A 21,656-nucleotide genomic window follows, 5' to 3' on the forward strand; every position below is an offset into this window, starting at 1 on the left:
GTTGTACAGTAATGAATTAAAGTTGCGCAGACTTCATCTCGACAACGAACTATTTAGAGACTGTTTTAATTACGACCGGCACAGAGGTAATGTGTTTACGGCACCAGCATTTTTTACTATGGAATATTTAATTACAAATGTTCACAAAGCAACATTTAATTTCCTCTTTTTCACAGCACAATCGTTACATACATGCCACCTCCGCACATGCCGTACGTGCATGTGGGTCCTCTTTCTCCTCTGGATAATTACCCCCAGGTGCCCCCCTCGCCCCCCATCCACAAACACCCGCTGATTCTGTCAGACCAAGCTTTAATTGTGTCACATCCGGTCCTGAGTCAGCTTCCATTCCCTCTACTGTTTTATGGTGAGGGTTTCGCAGCTCAAGTTCCCTCGGCTTCTAGCTTTAAATAGACCTACCCTAATAGGAATTTGTTTGGGGTCTTCTTGTTTTATTCAACTTCTATTTGATTCGTATTACTCCGTCAAATGATTCATAGGATGTTCGTAGCTTCATTGGAAGTAAGACTTCTGGATTTCGCTTCATTGGGAAGAATGATTTGTGATTTGCTGCATTGGGTAATGTGGTTAGTGGAGTTGCTACGTTTGAAAGTTCGATTCGAGATGTTGATGCATTTATAAGTATGAATCGAGATGTTGATGCATTTGGAGGTAATTCGTAGTGTTGCTGCGGTGGGAAGAATGATTCGTGATTTGCTGCATTGGGTAATGCATTTGAAAGTTCGATTCGAGACGTTGCTGCTTTATAAGTATGAATCGAGATGTTGATGCATTTGGAGGTAATCGTAATGTTGCTGCGGTGGGAAGAATGATTCGTGATTTGCTGCATTAGGTTTGTGTGATTCGTGAATTTGCCGCATTTGAAAGTTCGATTCGAGATGTTGCTGCTTTATAAGTATGAATCGAGATGTTGATGCATTTGGAGGTAATTCGTAGTGTTGCTGCGGTGGGAAGAATGATTCTTGATTTCCTGCATTAGGTTTGTGTGATTCGTGAATTTGCCGCATTTGAAAGTTTGATTCGAGATGTTGCTGCTTTATAAGTATGAATCGAGATGTTGATGCATTTGGAGGTAATTCGTAGTGTTGCTGCGGTGGGAAGAATGATTCGTGATTTGCTGCATTAGGTTTGTGTGATTCGTGAATTTGCCGCATTTGAAAGTTCGATTCGAGATGTTGCTGCTTTATAAGTATGAATCGAGATGTTGATGCATTTGGAGGTAATTCGTAAGTGTTGCTGCGGTGGGAAGAATGGTTCGTGCTTTGCTGCATCAGATATGTGTAACAAGTGCAGTTACAACTCTAATATCACAATAAACCTTTATAAATCACTATCGTTACAACCCCAGTAAATTTTCCGTTCAGTTTCAACAATCTTTTAAGGCTGTTCTCCTCCAGCAGAGATCTGAATGCTTCAAGAACCAACTAAGTTTGTTTTTATTGCTATCACAGCAACATCATTACAATTATTTTTGACTATGACAGCTTTTACAAAATAATTGTGCATTGTACCCCATGCATTTGCTTAGTTTGCAAACAATTTTGTAATGCTTGTACACAAATAAGACTCGTGTTGACCAGGGTCACACGTAATCTCGGGTCAAAGGTGACCACGCCCATCTAGAAATGTTACAAGTCAAGGTGAAGCACTTAAAATAGTTCTCTATTGTCTTGTTGTAGTGCAGATTTCTCCACAGTTACTACTCATTACAGTTTCGTCTAGTTATGGATTAAAAATATGTTTTGTTCCCACCAACTAAAGAGATAAAATGTTTTTTTTCTTGTCTCCGATAAAGTAGACGACTTAGTCACCCTCTCACACCCTGTACATTCGCACGTATGTGCTCTTCTGGGCTTGTTTACGAAACACCTATTTTAGCTCGACTGCGTATTTTTAAATGCTTTAAATGGACACTGCCTATATCTACTTGCAATACCGTTAAGTGAATTTAAATTTGTATTTTATAACCAATTACTGTTTCTTATCAGTAACCACAAATGATTGAATTATTAAATAATTTATTAAAATTTACTTTAAAAAATACATTATTGTTGTATGAGCCACAAGAGTGAAAATCGATCTCGCTTTCAATACATAAATAATGATTAATCATTAAAAGTTAATAATACATTTTACACTTTATAGTACAGAAACATATACTCTTTATTATTTCAGTTACTGTCAGTCTATCGCGCAACAAAACTCAGAGTTTTGGAATAAATCAAATCAAACTTGTTATTGTTCAGTAACAATACAACACTGCATGGAACATAGTCATAATCATATACGTATAACATTTATAAAAACTGTATTACATATAATATTATTTATTCATGCAGTTTCAATTTAATCAGATCCAAAAATCACCTAACATGTCTATTGAAAACACAATTTATAAACTTACACCGTCAAGGACAAGCCTCCCAAGAATTACTCCAAGCTATAACATTATATCTGTTCATGAGATAATTATTTACTCTTTTTTTAATATTGAGAAGGTTTCAGTAGTTTTTATATAGTCTGGTAGAGCACTACAATATTCTGGCCTAAGATATGTAGTTGTTTTTTTAAGAATTCGTGGTAATGATTTACAACGGATTTTGAAACGTATGGAATAAAGATGCATATGTACTGGAAAAGAAGACAGGTTTTCAAAATTAAACAATCGGTCTACATCACAATAACTAATTAAGTGGAACAAACAAAAAATAATAAATGACAGTTATAATAGATTTCACACTGGATCATCGTTTCATCTTATTATATTTTCAGGGCTATTATAGACCATGCATATCGATATGCTAGATAATAATCTAGATGGTCAATATAGATTAATATTATGAACGGAATAAATAAAACTATAATTTTATGAATTACTAAATTATGATTTTGTAACTTCTGATATTGTTTCAGGTAAGAAGAAACTGAATCTTGACTCATATTTTGAGTCAGTGAGTCACTGCCTACTTCCATTCATCGTCCTAAAAGGTAACGCAGATTTATTTACCCAGTTGTTGAGGTTTTGAACAGTTAACAGTTGCAACAATCGCAGTGTAAACACAACCCTTTTTACTCGGCTCAGTCCTCTGTTACAATTGTGTTTATTGTTACAGGGTTACCAACAGTTTTTTGCGTGATTAAAACGGTTTTACTCAGCAATACCAACCTAAATGTAGTATTCGGTATTTCAACTCCTTTCTCTCTGCGATTACAGTGGACTGTCAAGTAAGCATGCTTAATCATGCTCATATTCATGCTTTTTAGTATATCTGTTAAAGATAATATTACTACAGTGGTCGGTTTATTTAACCTATTGTGCTTTTTGTATTTTCTTATCAGAAAGGTGTTTAATGCAAGGAATGAACTATTACATTAAGGAAGTTCGGTACGGCCTAACCTTTTAATGCTAATTTATGAAACTTTGTGTACACTTTCCTCAGGAACCTTTTGGCCTATCATAATCAAACTTCAGGACAATATCATATTGACATTCCTTAACAGTTAGAGCGTAGACTATTTAAATATGTTTTTAAAAATATAAAATTTTAGATATATTTTCTTGACAAAACTATATAATTTTTTTGCAAAATTGTTTTGCCTTTTTTAAAATATCTTGCGATCAAAATGTGTCTACTAGTTAAATGTACACTGTAATTTTTTTCATCCTAATCTAGTTCCAGAGAAAAAGGTACATATGTGAGGAAAAAAGTTAAATTTCGAAAAAAATACAGATAAAGACCATGCGTAGGTTTATAAGTGAGTTCACTAACCTGTAACATAAGTTTAATAGCATACAGCTCCATAACTGGGGTTATCAGGATCTTCTAACTTTTCCCACTAGTCTTCCAGCTTTCTTTTAGCACTTAACCGAGCGTGGCTAGCTTTTTTTGGCTAAATAAAGTAGTAATACTATAATAAATACCTAAGTTTCCCTGGTTACCTAAAATTTTCAATGTGTAGTTCATTTTTCAAAATTAAATTAAAATAGTTCTTCAAAAAATAACGTAGATTATGAAAATGTAAAGAAACGACTATTGAAAATGTTTTATATTTTGCCGTATTGAAACCAAAGGTAAATTCTTTATTGTGGTGTAGTAGACTATGTCTTCCGTTTGTGGTATTATTAAAAACCTATACTATTCTCAAATTATGTCCAAATATATAAATTTATTGATTTACACAATACTTTTATATCATTTGACGATTTAGTGACCTCTACACATTTTACCGTAAATTTACAGACTGCTATAAAACCCATCTTAGTTGTCTTTGACAGAAGTCGGCTTCTCGGACATATGGATGTATTTATAGTCTTGATTGGTGAAACAAGGCAAAATCAGCTATGGCATAAAATAATACTAAAACCCCGTCTCTCAATAAACTTTTTCACATATTTAACTTTTTAACTAAGCAAACTATACACTTGCAAAGCCTACTATTATTTAATAATTTAAAATGCATTTACTAATAAATGTAGCCCAGCTGCCAAATTAATTATAAGAATATTATTTTGACATATTCGCTATCATCTGTGCAATCGATCTCGTCTCGAAGTCATATAGTCCACGTAAACCCTTACAAAGACCCCTTTTAATTTCATTATCACACATTATCTCCATATGTGTGTTACATTATTAGTAGATAGGTTAAAAATTATGATGGAAAATACGTACATAATCAAAGGAGTGAAAAAATGTATTTCTGATTTAAAACGGTGTGAACTTTGGTAATATACATAGCATACGCCACTTCTGGTAACCTTAGGAGCTACAACGAGCTAGGGTGGATCTAAATTGAAAAAGCTATTAAGGAGTTACTTTCGAAGAAACATACAAACTATATACTTACTCGAGAGAATTAAAATATTTATTCATTTCCAGTATAATACAGATGTTAAATTTTAGTAATATACAGTAGAAGAAAATTATAGAAGATACAAACATACCAAATAGCTTAAACTTGACATAAACACTTCTTATGGTCCTGCGTAAAATAAATTTTGGTCGTAAATGCAGTTTGTAGTCGAAGCAGTCAGGGTGTCCCATAGGACTATTTGGGCCAATTAGAGAGTAAAATAATTATTTGCCGAATTGCCATTAATTGTTACTTTCCACGCGCCGTAATTTCAACAGTTTTGCGAAGAAACACTGTTAATCACAAGTATTGCCTCTACAAATGAGACAAATTTAATTATTGAACACTCGGGTGCGCCCAAGATGTTGTCAGGAACAGTTAAAGCGAAGCAAGTTTCGTCCCTTGGGACCAAAGTTTCACGAGATCTCTAAATGCCCTTAACTTACCTTTCGACACCAACGAAACTTTACTTTGTTTGTAGCTGGAATTTCGTTATTGGCTGAGTCTGACTTCACATGCCTTTGAATTCCATTACTAATCGATGTTTGTCTAATTGTTGCTATTCGGTTAGGAACTTGTAAACATGCTGATAAGTATTATGACCCATGTTGCGAACTATAATGCATATCAGCTACTACAGTCGCGTAGGTACTAGCAGGAAGCGTGTAACAAAATCGGTAACATTGAGTTAACAAAAAGAACATGCAATAATGTGAAATTATACTCAATAAATAATGAGAAATTTATAAACTTGTTATTTACTATAACAAATATCTATTAGATGCTTCAACACAGCTAACTTTGAATATAGTTTGTTATATTTATAATAATAGTGTAATTAAATTAATTATAGTAAAGTCTGTCCTGTATGAATTGGTTCTTTTTAATTCATACCTGACAAATCAGAACAAAACTTGTGTATTGGTGGGTGTATTTCGCCTTCACCTTGTGTTAGTTACGGAGTTCCACATGGGTTGGTCTTGGGTCCCTGATGTTTTTACTTTTAAAGATTAAGAAAGAATACCATCGAGGTAATTAATTAACTCAAGGGTGTGATTTTATGCCTTCTTGTAATAATACTGGTTGCAAATTATAATTCTGGAATGAGTTCTGTAGCTTTTTAATTAATTTTATCTATGTTTTGTTGTTCTTGTTTTTGGATATCTGTTTTACTCTTGATCTACTCTTTTATTGATGAGTTGTTAAAGTATTGTTGTTGAATTTTTAATATATTTATGACCTCTGTTTCCATTTTATTTTTGTCATCTGTCGCGCATTATTTATCCTTTATCGCTCTTTCCTAGACTTATCTTGGATGTTCTGCTTGTGCGTTGCTTTATCATAAATCAATACCTTAGGACAATACATTATTTTTATTTCCAATATAATCACTATAGACATATTCATTTTACCAGGAATATTTTATAGCAAAATTTTCTAAACAAATTCTGTTATGATAATTATTTTAGCATTTATATTTTAATTTAAGCATATGTCATTTAGTCATAGTTACACTTTTGGAATACTAACATTTTAGAGTTTGGCTATGTACATATCTTATAAATCATTAATCAAACCACATAAAACGGGGTCCCCCCCCCCAAAAAAAAACCGTTGATGAGACTCCCCACGATGTCCTGAGAAAACTTTGTAATATTCTTGTACGGCTTTAAAGCCATTGGATCGAGGGGCCCGCAGCAATGAAAAAGTTAGGTGAAGAGGGTGAGGTTTAATAAGCAAATATTGTGAGGGGATGCAGATGTTGAGTTATTGCGAATAAAAAGTCAGATAAATGTTAAAGAAACGCAAAACTAATAAGGAAGTCAGGGAGGAAGGAGTCTGGGGACCTTGAGTGCTATTTGTGTTCTCATATTAAACAAGCTCCTACTAATATAACAAGGGTTGTCGTCGATTCAAGAAATAATGTTTTCCCCATTGGCTTCGCTTTTTATGATTTCAGACCTTTAAACTGTTTACAAAATGTTGTGTGATTAATGAAATATAGATATTTCTTTTGTTAAACTGCTGAAGATATTTGTTATAGTTTATGGACATTGTACTCGTATAATTCATAAATTTTCGACTTCTTCATGAAAAATTCTGAATCTTAATGAATTAGTTTCCGTGAAACCTGGAGCAAATATTAGTAGACTACGCGTAATACCCAATATGCTGTAGATTATATCTTTCGCCCCCCCCTCTCCCCATATGTGTGTAATATGTTCAACAACGTACCTTGCTTGGAACATTTGTTAAGCCTACGAGTGTTATAATTATTATTATCTGAACGGATAGCAATTAGTTAATCATTAGCTTCTTAATTCGATAGTATAAATGGTGGAGCCAGTTGTATGGAACACATAAATACCGATAGGATTTTACTACACGCTTTCACTGCACGCTCCTAAGGAGTTTTTTTAATCTATTTTGGTATTACTTCTTTGTAGTTGTTGTTGTGTTTTTGTTGATATTTATATAATTATAGTGTTATCGTTTTATTTTATTTGTAGATTTATTCATTGTCATATAGTTGTAATGTCCATATTTGATAGTATTGGTAGTAAAACTAAACTAACCAACTGTAATGAACAAATACTGCTTAGATTTAAGTATGTTGTTATAATTATCAATGTACACCAACTTTACTTCCGCACGCACCTAGAAGGTGTATTGGGAGTGTTATAAAAACTGCATGTATTAGTTATCTGAATCTTCTGCACGAAATGTATGGATCTTTGAACTTGAACGTAAACATCTTAAAATCGGATTTGCGGATTATGAACGGTTCAATACTGTTGGAAATTGAATAATGACCATGAATCAGATTGTATTTTCATGGAAGTAATACTGAACGTGTCGTAGTGTTCATGTAGTTTAATACTGACTTAGTATTCTAGAAGAACGTTTCTTTAATTTTAATAACACACATTTAAATGAGTTTTCAAGGGCCTTTCAAGTCTATACGGTCACTACGATAATTATAATGTATTGTAAGGTGGTTGTAAGTAAAACACTGAATAAGTCTCGTTTTTTTCCTATTGCAGCATATTTGGATAGATAGTCATGGAAATTTTAAAGACACTAGAAATAGAATTTGTTTAACACAACTTACATAATGTTTTTTCCGAATTCTGTGAAAATCAGCTGAGTTACTGTGTCTATGTTTTCATTTCTTTTTACGTAACCACGAACTGACACGTTTATAATAAAGAACTAAGAAAGCAACTCTGAGGTAACATAAGGTGATTAAAAAATATTCCAATCTCTGCACTCCATCTTTACGTACGTTACTCGTACCATTTCTATGAACAGCAATATGTTTCCTAGTATCTGAGAGGTAAATTACTGTAATTCGAAGAAAACTACTTCTCAACATCTTATACCGTCTCTTTGCTTCATGCCTTAATTCAAAGTACTCTTCAAGGAGCGTTGGAAAATAGGATACTTCCCATAGTGACCGTGAGTTAACTTATAGTCATTTGGACAGTTTCAAACTTCGCAAACAATCCTTGCCCTGTTGCTTCAGTTCGGATATATATATATATATATATATAATATATATATATATATATATATATATCCGTTCTGAAGCCAAATATGAAAAGTGCTTTATGTGTAGAAGACTCGGTTGCTCCACCGTGCTTGAGGATCGTGTCAGCCAACATCGTAGTGCGCTCAGTTGTGTACCTGATGAGACAATGAGAATACCTCTTCACCTAGATTGCACTACTTTTTGTAGTCTGGGTGTCTCTGATGTTGAAACGATGCGGGGGGTTCGTTTTGAGCGTCTTCGTCACCGACTATTTTTGGATCCCTTCAGACGAACATGACTCCAGATTTCAGGAGTCAAGTCTGCAACAACATCAGATTGCAGATGCTTCACGTAAGGGGAAGGAGAACTGAAGATAAATTCAACATTCATATCGAATCAGCCCTTTCCACCATAGCCCCTTTATGTGTAGAAGTCGTAATACTTGTACGAAATAATACTGTATCTCCACAATTTGCTTTGTCTTTGTACTGCGTATGGTTTATTTTTAAAACTTGATTGCCAAAATGATCGCTTAATCAGACACTTGTCCAATCCATAAAAATCTTAAGTGGGGCCGACCTTCGGCAGCCCTCTTCCAAAAAAGGTTTTATCTAAATCGTTTTAGGCGTTTCGGAAAATTGTGTGGACATACATAAAAAACATTAACTGAGGAATAGCTCGAATTATATAAATTGCTACTTTTTAAAGTAGGTTAAAAATGTATACACATTCATACAAAATTATTACGTTAAATTTCTTTTAAGTAGTAGATCAAATGGTCAGAACAATTTATGTTAGCGATTTAGTATTAAATACTGTGTTAAGTTTCGTGGAACTATAACACCCAAAGAGCTTAAAAACGCATAAAATTCGGTACAACCCATGTTATTAAATTTGTGTGTACGCATGCGTATTTACATCGAAATGTATTGGCCAAAATTACACCTGGTATAGGCGGTGAAAATCTACCGGAAGGTCTAAAATGATCGTATTCATTACTAAGGTAATTCTATTACAATAATTTCAGAATATTAGTAGCAATGAATCTTCTTCTCGGGGGAGGTTTAATAAGCAAATATCGCTGGAGGGGCTGAGATATTGAATTATGCTACGAAAAGAAAGATTGCTAATTGAATGGCGCAAATTGAAGGAGGGAAGTCAGAGTATATATGACCTAACAATATTAAATACCCCTGTTTAACTTGACGTTCTAAACATAATCTTTGTAAACAATAATTTAACGTTTCGATAAAAATTATTGCGTTTAATGTACAGTAAGTATATTATGTGCAAATTCTCCCATAGATTACATATATATTTTATACATCTATATTAATTTCAATAAACATTGAATCACAAAAAGTACTTGCTCCGTCGGGACTCGAACCCGGATCTCTCACTTGCCGGGTGAACATGCTACCATTACACTACAGAGCCCTCACTTTTTACGATTTAATTATTTTGTATTTGGCCGTTTCTTTCACATAATGTGTTTAAATAACCAAACTAACATGTGATCGGAAGACCAAATACCTGTCAAACGACTTTTATTTACTCATTAAATTTGTCTAAGTGGCAATAGCCTAATTTAATTTCAATAAACATTGAATCACAAAAAGTACTTGCTAAATATTATTTACATCTATATTAGATAGACAGTGATCATAATTCACATTCAAATAGATTTAAAACAAATTAAATTCCAAGTACAAGACGTAATTATTATTATAATTATTAATATTTATGAATGGGTCAAGGATTAGGTAATTCCTTAGAGAGACATCCACAACACGGCGTTGCCTTAGCGTAAATGAAGTTGCATGCAAAATGTCAGGTTCATACATAGTTCAATTCTTTATTGAGATATACAGCAGAAAACAGACACACAGACAGACAATAAAGAAAGGGTTTTTGCAGAACCCTTAGTGATAGCAAAGTATACAAAATTTCAAGTTAATAGATCAATTCATTCTCGAAATATCAACCTGGATTATAGACTATTGAGGGACATGCCCCATCAACATTCTGTCTACATACAAATAAACTGATGCAACGGAATATCAAAAGATCCGATATAATGTAATGAAAATACGAGTATTAGAATCAATCCAACCAAATATCACAATTTAAAATAAAAATCAAATCAGATCAGATTTTTATTGCCGGAACATTGTATAACGCATGGCAAAAGTCAACTTTTTACGTGCTAGAATTTTGTCATACACCCCACAATAGATCTCATTCAGACATACAATTTACAAATTTACATACATTCATTCATTCGCCAATGATTCCCACTTCCAGCGACGGATTCAGTCAGTCTTTTTAATTTGTGGTCTCCCAATCATATGCTAAAAACTCGTCTACGTTACAAAATGCTTGTGACACTAAAAAGCGTTTCAAACGAGTTTTTTAACACCAATGAATTGCTTATTGCTGCTATAAGATCTTTGCTAACGCACAGCTAATAAGAATTATTTTTTACATTTTCAAGTCCTACATTTACAATTATTGTATCATTTATAAATACCTAACCCATATAATTTATTATTCATCAACAATTATGCTACCCCGACTAAACTTTTAAAAGTTCTTAATCGATTTATTATTATCATATTTCTTACAAAAACATTATCTGTACATTCCACACAGTTATGAGGCGTATAACTAACAAACAAGAAGATTTCAAGACGACTGTGGACTAGAGACATTGTTGTGCGTTTCCTACTAAAGTTTCCTACTTCAACTTCCTCCTCCTTGACTCAAAAGGACTGGTCTTAATTCGTAAACTTTGGTCACAACTTACATTACAATGAGATACCAACACACAGGAGTGTTATTATGCCACTAGTGTCACAGAGAGAGCCCATTTTTCAACTTAAAATAATTTTTGTTTAGAAATAAGAACATTGAGGAGATGCTGTACATTCTTCACACTAGAATTACCTTCAGTCAAAATAGATATTTGAAATTGTAAACTAACCTTCAGAATTAACATAAGTCTTTCTGAGTGCATCCACATTTTTCTCAGAAGATAGTTTGTAAATTTGTATTATTAATTAAACTAATCTTTATTCATCAATGAACTATCCAAAATGGCCCACACGCTTAGCCATTCCCTAGTGTAAAAAACCCTGCCATGTCTTCACCCTTTTAGCTGTCCATGCCGCTTCAGAAAAGTGTATTAACTATTATTTAATTTAAATTCTTGTCTTAATCTTTTAAAAATGCACTGTTAAGGATTACAAAATAAATCGGGTTAAATTGATCGACATTGTTATTTTTGATTTAACTGTCCTTTTTTAAAACAATTTCTTGGTATTAAATTCTTTAAAAAAAAACAGAATTTAATTTTTAATACTGTAAAACATATGATCTGTTGTATATTTCATATTAAAACAGTGTAGTCAAAATATTTCATATACCTATATGAAATAATGACACTATTATCTTCCCGTAATTTCTGTGATGGCTTATCACATTAGTTTCTGGTAACTCTTATCTAATTATCTTATCTTATTGTGCAATGGTTATCCATGCAATTGAATAACAGCAGTCTGTAAAAAGATTTCATTGAAATAACCAACGACTATATTCCTATAATTTAGTTCACTATTGTGTTAGCTTACTATCGAAGTATCTATTGTATTCCCAGACAATCAGGTTCCATTCACAAGGGTACACGTTATCGTCTGAATATTGAATGAGATCTTATTGGCTGCATTCAGCGGGATTCTAGAGGATCTTGAGTTAAATAAACCGTTCTTAGTTATACTAGACCTTTATTACTTGGTACAGAATTGTTGAACCGGCATGGATTTGTATGCTTCCATTGTTATATCTTTTGTACATTTCTCGCTAAAATCTGACATTTTAAAACCGATAGGTCTGTAATTAGTTCGACAAGTTTTGTTACCTCAATCATGGCATTTCCTACGTGATGAAATATCACCCTTAAGCACAGCTAAAGGTAAATTGATAATGCATACATTTTTCAATACTAGACCTTTATTACTTGGTACAGATTTTGTTGAACCAACATGGATTTGTATGCTTCCATTGTTGAATCTTTTGTACATTTCTCGCTAAAATCTGACATTTTAAAACCGATAGGTCTGTAATTAGTTCGACAAGTTTTGTTACCTCAATAATGACATTTCCTGCGTGATAAAAAATCACCCTTAAGCACAGCTAAAGGTAAATTGATAATGCCTACATTTTTCAGTACTATTGATGCCCTTGTTAATATTCTGGTACAAAATGCACATGACCGATTTCAACAACACCGGTTTCAAGCTTCAACACTTTTATTCCCCCACATTTGCGATTGAGTGCGGACGTAAAGTCGATACTGACAGCATCACTTTATTTCAGTGGGATTGACAAAAGTTTTGGCAATTCTTTGAGGAATAAATATTGAATCCAATCAAAGTTCCATTTAAGCCGTTGAAAGGTTTTCCACTTGAAGGAGCAATACGTCTACCCTCCGACCTTGTTACCCCTTGACAGTTTAGAAGTTTCTTGACGATTTAAAACCTTCTAATATTGCTTTATTCCACTACGACAGTTTAAGGTATTGTCAATTTAAATTAATAAATACATTTCTCATGTGTTTTAAGAGTGGGGATTTATAAATATACAAAAAAATCCTCTAATATAATTTAAATAGTATTTCTTGTCGTTTTTAAGGGAAGAAAAGCCTGTTCATTGTGTTAATTAATTAATGTATTAGTTATATTTTCGTAGTGCTTAATGAGCTAATAATTTTATGAAAAACGATCACACTAGGTATAGATTTAATATAAAGACAATTACATCGTAAAATTGCAGAAATTTGGAAAACATTGTTACTAGATGTATAAGTTTGCTTCAAGAATAAAACGTGAGATGAATGAGAGTAGATCTGTTAAAATTAGCTGTCTAACCAGTTATCAGAGATAAGCCCAGAGCAGAGCAGTTTAGATGCCGTGAGCCTTGTACGATTTCATCGATCAATCTGTACGTGCGAAGTAGCCGTGATCGTCTAGTGGTTAGGACATTGCGTTGTGGCCGCAATAACCCAGGTTCGAATCCTGGTCACGGCACGCTCACTTTTTGCATCACGGAAACATTTTTTTAAAGTTTATTTGAATGATATAATATAATTAATACCGTAAAAAATCTGAATTATTTATTTTTACCCTTTTAAATTAATTAAGTTGATAACCAAATAAATATTTATATTAATTTTGTTTTCGTAAAATAAAAACCAATGTTTGTAATTGTATTATTATTGTGTAATATTTTAAGATTTAACAATTTTGTAGTATGTCATAAATAAACAACCGATTTTAAAATATATATTTTTAATAATTGTTTTCTGCTTGCATTTGTATTTTTTATTTTAAATATTCATAACCACAGCGCGTTAAGAACAATACAAATACCAGAATGATAGAAAATTGTGTTAAATTAACTTTTAATATTTCAAAAATAAATTTAATCTTTCGAGGATAAAACAATGTCATAAAATCGTCCAACTTAAGAATTGAATAAAATAGGTAAAACAAAATAATTTTATGGTTAGGTAATTCATGATTCCTAAATAAGTTTTTTCTGATTTCCTTGTAAAAATGGTACCATTTACGAATAAAATAATAAGGTACCATGTTAAAATCTAAGTTAAGTTACTTAAATGTTAGAGCAATACTTATTATTTATTACTGTTTTCTTTTTTTAGTCGTTTTTAGAAATAATTACCTTCCAATAATAGAACAATGCAACCATCTATCTCGAACTCAATATATTTATTATTACTACTTGATTTAAACTTGCAAATCGTGTAAGGTTGTAGTCAACACTCCTTGTGCTTTTTAGTTTTTTTAGTTATTAAATGAAGAGTATTCACGTTGTTTTAGAGTGATTTAATTTACCATTTTATTTTTGTACTTGTTTTAAATATACTCCTATTTGATATTTTATTCAATTTATAAGAACATTTCGTTGATCATTATCAAAATAATAATAAAAGTTACACATTTTTATGATAGTTATAGTATTTAATATTTTTTAAATTGGTTCGACCTATTTAAAAGTGAGTTCCGAATAACAACTTAGAAATGCTCAAGAGTTTTGCAATCAATATCGCCCAATTCAATATTTCCATTTGCCATTTTCGTCGTGTGATAATAATCTCTTATCACTACTTTGTACCTTGTAAATAAAACTGACACATATAGCTCACAGAGACTGTGGGTGCGGATGTAGAAACATTGGCAGGTGGCCTGGAAAATCGCTCACCAGCCGTGCCTAATCCAACCCTTTTTTCCCAACGAACTTTGTTGAATTTGGCACGCGTCCATTTGTCGTGTTCGAGTGAATTTTACTTTCACCTCTTCTGACAAACTAGCTGTACAATTTTATTTGTTGAGTACTCAGTGAATTCTTTGTTTCAAGTTTACTATCAGCAATGGACGATTTGGAAACATAACAGTATTACGGATATTTGCTATTGTGATGTGTTAAAATAACATAAATACAACGTTTCGAAAAGTTGTATCCGCTTTCTTCTTCAGGTATTAAATTTTAAAAGAGGATAAAGCGTACACAAATGTAAATGTTTTCCAACATAAACATCGTATAGAAGACGTTTTTGTAAAAAACCGTGAATTTTTTCAAAAAATTTACTTTTTTAATTAGACCTTAACTGCTGGCTTCCTGACGTTATGGTAAAGCAAGAATGCTTATAAAAATGCATATAAATTTATAAATATAAACTATGATCTATCCCATACTAAGTATTTTGTTTCGGTTCAAATTCGCTAAATAGGTCAAATAACTTTATTATGAATACCTTTTTTCCATTCAATTATATATTTTTCTTGTTTGTACAAACAAATACAATATTAAATAAAACTATTACCTGACGGCTAAAAATGCTTTTAAAAGTAAACACACTTCTTTAAGTAGCATTCACAATGGTAATTGCAGCGTATATAATATTTAGCCCATTAGTTGATTTAATCAAATCTGTATCATAATAACTCAATAAATAGCCTAACAGTATCATAATGTTTGTTGTATGACTAAACTCTGAATATTGGACAACTTTTAGCAACATACGCTTTCCGGAAACATCTGGTTGCTATAGAAACAGCTAAATGCAATTTTTGGGTTTACTGGAAGTATTGTGGCATATTTAGGGGATTGTCTTATTTCTTATTATTATCATGTGTTTGTACATCATCATACGTCTCATATTGTGACTGTACTTGGAAACTTCTTTCGAGTCAAACTTTTCTTTGGCACGAGGCATTTTTCGTTCTGATGCCCTCCCTCCTCCCCTCTTCGCCTCTTTCTACTTCTACCCTTAAGAAACAGTAGCACATGCGACGTCGAGATCGCGAGGGGATGAGGGCGTGGGTGAGTCACACGTCTTTAAGAAACAGCCACCCTTATCTGATTGGGAAGTTACGGGGAGGACAGGGAGTTTATGGGCGAGGGAAGCGTCAGAGGGTTTGGCGGAAATTGTGAGAATTGTCAGCTCAGCCATGCACATCGGGAATCTCTATGATTCCAGTAGTTATAGTAACAGAATCCTCGTACGGTTACTATTTTGTATAGTATTTGAATTCCAATCCGGTACTAACCAAGAATGAGATTTTTTGTTTCGCATGAAATTTGATCACAAAAGAATAAATATATAAAAATTCAAAACAGTTTTTTAATAATAATTACTAACAAAATAATATGTTTACAGTTACCAATTTTAACTTTTTTTATACATATTAAATATATTTGTTATAATCGTGAATACTTGGAAAATAAATATTATTACATGGTATTTAATTGGGTTTTAAATTGTATTATTTATGTACAAGCTAAAAAGACGTTTTGTATATTTAATCTTACCCTTTCCTTACAGACTATTTCTATAAATTTAATTTACTGATTAATTTACAAAGAAAGTATGTCTTATTTAGTTAGTAGCAAAGCATAATTAATATCTTACAGGTTTCATATTAAAGGGTGATTCTCATCGGTTATTTAGCTTATAAATTATAATCTTATTAATTAAACGAAGGTCATTAGGGCAATTCTCCAAGTATTGTTTAATTAACTTGCTTTTATTTGTTTAAAGTCTGTTATTGACGATGGAAGGTTTTAAAGGATAACAGGATTTCGGACATTTGCCATCGGCATATGTTACAAAAGGTATAACTCAACGTTTCAAGGATTGGAATCTACCCTCTTCGTCAGGTGGGGGATGTATTATACATACAAAAATAAAAAACAGAGAGAAGAAAAAAGGGATTGACAAAGGTTCAAACATACCCAAATACATCACATGGGAAACTGTACTCATTTTCACCAGTGCAGGTGTGATGTGTGAGTGTGTTTCTCTCTCTCGTAACTTGTGCTCGGGACTTCAGCGCAGTGACAACACCTGGACTAGATCCAAGCAGCTTTTGGGTTTGTTTCAACCCTTTTCCTCCCACTGTTCTTTATTTTTGTATGTATTAATACCTCCCCCACCTGACGAAGAGATTAGATTCCAATCCTCGAAACGTTGTGATATACCTTTTGTAACATATAACGATGGCAAATTTCCGAAATCATGAACTTGCTTTGATTGGTTATACTTGTTGATCATCATGAATTTAAATTTCTTATCACCCAATAACGATGTTTTGCTTGAATATTTCCTATGAATAAGACTACATATGTATACAGTGGTTTCCAGGCTTTCTTATAAGTTCGGGGATTGTCCTGTAGGAAAAGATTACAAATTAATACAACCACTGCCCTATCTTGTTTCGTTATCTCTCAGTGAATTGTAATTTAACTTAATATTTAATAATAAATAAGAGACCCAAGTTCGAAATTTTGTTTGATATTAAATTATTTATATTATACATAAGTCACTAAACATATTGCAGATTTGTTTTTTAGAAATACTACCTGCAAAGAAATGTAGAATCTGTCTAAAAGACAATAACCGTTTAAAATCGGCATTTTCTACACAAATATTTCCAAAAATTGTTGATGAAAATTCGTGAAAATAATTATTTGGTACTATGGTCAGTTTTTGGATGCTCACCAATCCATATACAAAGATTTTATATTGTTTTTATTGTAACATTAATTACATTCTGACAATATAGCTCTATTGTAAATAAAAACTACAGACTTGTAACTGAACAATTTATGAACAATACGGTTTAGAGAAAAATATCAAACAGATAGAAATTGAACTGTACAGCATATTTCTGGGTGAATTGAAAGTTAGGGAAAGAGTACTCATTCCCCTAAATTCTGTCTACAGATTAGGTTACATTCTGTATAAACGGAGTGGATTGACAGCACAAATCAAGGTAGTAATTATGCAAGCGTGGCTTGCTGTACAGTATGCTGATACTATAATAAGTCTAAGTCATACTATAATAAGCCATACTCAGTGGGCGACTCCAGAAATACTTCACCTATAAAGGACGCAAGCAATTGCGTCGACCAGTCAATAAAGACGTTTGCATAATGACTCACCCGCCTGTGGGGAAATCTCTTCTGTTGTAGGGACAACCCTACGGCGAGCGTCCCCACCCTCCGAACGGCCTCAAACATAGGGTTCCTAATGAAATCATTTTTATTTATGCATCAACTCGTTTATATTCCGTGTCCTCTACACTTGTCCCCCGTGTCTCCAGTTTGTTCGATAGGGCTGTAGTGTTGTAGTGAGTATTACGTCTATTTAGGGGTTAGTTGTGAGCATATGTCAATATTGCTCTTGGCACGGAGCTGTATCTTATTATTTCTGAAACCATTCGGATATCATTACCACCCAAAATACTAGATAATGTATAATACAACTACAAATAAACGAAAGGTCGATAAAAGTATGTATTTTTAGTGGATAGAAATTATAATGACGTATTTCCCAACGATAATTCTGTTGTCAACATACATCCATGCAGCACTTGATGCCTTACAACTTTATATGCAAAAACAATTAATACAGCTCCGCACCTTTATGCTTAAAGATGCATTTTCATGTTACATAATTTATTATTAAATTAATTAATTTAATTAAATTTATAATTTTATTTTTCATAAATAGTGTTAGAAAGAACAAGGTAGGTGTTTGGGATACCAGTGTTTTTAATTTCCAGATCATAGACCGGTTCGTATCGATTAACTGGTCGTTTACACTTGAAGTTATCACTTGAAGGAAATCGTATACTTACTGTATATTCTAAATATGACTGTGGTTGGACATTCATAAAATAACAACAAATAAACCAGTGGCACGTGATAAGTTTTTCGTACATATTGCATAACTAACTTGGAAAATGCTCTGATCGGTTAATTTCCTCTATATAGCCTCTAAACATACATATATACCTCAGTCCTGTTCCAGACAAAGATGACATCCTCAATTGTTGCGTCTATCTTCTAACCCTGTGTCAGATAACAATAACATCCTCAAGTGATACATCTATCGCTATCCCTGCTCCAGACAAAGATGACTTCTTCAATTGATATGTCCTATCGCTGTACCAGATAACAATAACACCCTCAATTGCTACGTCTACCTCCTATCGCTGTACCAGATAACAATAACACCCTCAATTGCTACGTCTACCTCCTATCGCTGTACCAGATAACAATAACATCCTCAAATGCTACAGTGCTCGCCATCCCTGTTTTAGACATAGATGACTTCCTCAATTGTTACGTCTGTCTCCTATCGCTGTACCAGATAACAATAACATCCTCAAATGCTACAGTTATCGCCATCCCTGTTTTAGACAAAGATGACTTCCTCAATTGCTACGTCTATCTCCTATCCATGTACCAGATTACAATAACAATCTGAACTGCTACAGCTAAATCCATCCGGGTTCCAGACAAAGATGGTATTTTAAGTGCTACAACTATCTATCATCCCTATTGCATTCAACTGAGACATTTTCAAGCTGATTTAGAACAGATATTCTTCAAATAATATGTAGCTTTAAAAAACTAAGCGATCCACCAAACAGACTAAAGTTTCGTTTAGGTCTGAACCACGCTGCTGACTTGCTCAGGAAAGATCACACATGAATTTACCACAACCAAAGAATATGCTGATATGATTACCGTGTAGCTGAATTTAGAGAGAAACATTTTCTGTCTGTCTATTTAATTTTATTTTAGATAAGAGAAATTTACTTTATATCTCTCAAATTCCTTAAATAAACCACATGTAGGAATGGAGTTGAATGATTTTAATGAGTTTATAAGGTTTAATCCACTTTGACATTTTAGTGGCAGAAATTCACATTGCAATTACTCCTATTACTTCGTTTAAATGTTTTTATTGACGGTGGAAGGTTTTAAAGGATACCTACCACGATTTCGGACTACAAGCAGCTTTTGGGTAAGTTTGGACCCTTTTCCTTTTCTTATTTTTGTTCTTTATTTTTTAATGTATTTATAACTCATCCACCTGACGAAGAAGATAGATCCCAATCCTCAAAACGTTGTGTTATTCCTTTGTAACACATCACGATGGCAAATGTCCGAAGCCCTGTAAGCCAGCCTTTCACTCCTACTAGTTATTTCATTTTAGATTTCACCTTACACACAATATAATAATTACTCAGAAAAATAAACTGTAATAAAACGCAAGGCAAATATACTCCCACTGATTCTAATTAATTTTTGTTAACAAAGGCTTGCAATTCTTTTCTCACTCCGCGGCAGCTGCAAAGGACATTAAAACTAAAGTATCACGTTTAACTTTAATTGGGTTATTTAATCCGGGAATTTCATCATCCTTTGCGGATCTTAATTGTCAACCTCGTAAAGGGATTTGGTTTTAATTGCATCTTGGGAAATGTTCGTAACAGTATAACTCGGGTTTCATTAGTTGAGGAACTACATTTATAAAAATATGTTGGATTGTTATATTACATTAGTTTATACTTTTACATTATACATTTTAACCAGAATCACGTTCAAAAGTTTAAAATATCACATATTTTAACAGCAACAGTGAACTAATTTGTAAATGTGAACTTTTTATTTGGAAAAACAACTTTTTTAGTTTTGTTAAACTAAAACTTTGTATGTTTTGGTCCACCATTTTGAAATGGTTAAAAACTGATTATTTACATTTCATTTAAATGTTGTTTGTAATGCATCTTTTTTAACTTTTACTAAATATAAATTCTATAGGGTGGAAAAGATTTAGTAAATTATGGTCATGTGAAATATAATTTTAAATGGATTTATTGCAGATTTCGAATTCTCTGGGTTTACTTCTTTATTTTTAAATGTTAATCTGAAAAAAATGCAATGTTTTTTACAGAAACAGGACAGTTATTTTTACGTGTATTGAACAGTTATTGGACAGTTACTATCTTAACGAAGCAGAAACATGAATTGTAGACCTTATCTAGGTAATCGTTATCTTTCCTTATCAGCTGACGCGAGCCGCTATCTGGGCTCACGCTGCTTTGGTCAGTGCAGTTTAAGTACAGACTGAACATGTCGTTTTTACTGTTAGCTCGTGAAATAAATTGCAAAGAAAGTGCCGTGCGTTTTGAACGTAGTTGTGTTCAAGGTCATGACATGAAACTCTTTCTTTCCGAAACCAAAGAGAGATGGCGGTGTAACGTAACTAAATGCAGAAGCACTATTGGATTAAAAAAAAGGTACGTGGCTAGAAAATTAAAAAATAGTATTAGACACATTCGTTTTGTTTGTGTATTGTTGGGCCGAAAAAACGCCACTACTAAGTTTTGTTTGAAAGAACTGAAAATGTCAACCGCTACAGTAACAGATTGGAAAAACCTTTTGCGGGAAGTATGTGCAAATAGTTTATTACAAAACCATATACAAATTGGGGGTCCTGGTTTAACTGTTGAAATAGATGAATCATGCTTTTATAAAAGAAAGAATAATGTAAGGCGCATCTATCCTCAACAATGGGTTTTTGGCGGAGTTTGTCGTCAAACAAAGCATTGTTTTTACCTAACCTAACCTTAACCTTAACCTAACCTTAACCTAACCTAACCTAACCTTTCTATTGGCCTCCACAAGTTTATAAACTTGTCTAATATGTATTAACATATATACTAGTACCAAATATTGTTAGTTTTTACTGTCCCGTATGTTTTGAAATTCCAGTCCTCTTCTAAAAAAGATCCAAAACTTCTTTGTATTGTGTACTATTCAATAATCTAAACACTAGTGTAACATAACATCATGAGAGTTGTTGTTAGGATTA

General features: G+C 32.8%; 1 protein-coding gene and 1 non-coding gene across 3 annotated transcripts in view; both read left to right on the top strand.

The window, feature by feature from the left end:
* LOC124366973 overlaps window positions 1-21,656 on the top strand; it is a 615,086-nt gene that overhangs the window by 372,929 nt on the left and 220,501 nt on the right. The gene's annotated exons all lie outside the window — the stretch shown is intronic.
* Trnah-gug lies at window positions 13,420-13,491 on the top strand. The gene has a single exon. It is a non-coding gene; the product is annotated as a tRNA-His (tRNA).

The sequence above is a fragment of the Homalodisca vitripennis genome, chromosome 7 (assembly GCF_021130785.1).
Source record: "Homalodisca vitripennis isolate AUS2020 chromosome 7, UT_GWSS_2.1, whole genome shotgun sequence".
Taxonomy (NCBI): domain Eukaryota; kingdom Metazoa; phylum Arthropoda; class Insecta; order Hemiptera; family Cicadellidae; genus Homalodisca; species Homalodisca vitripennis.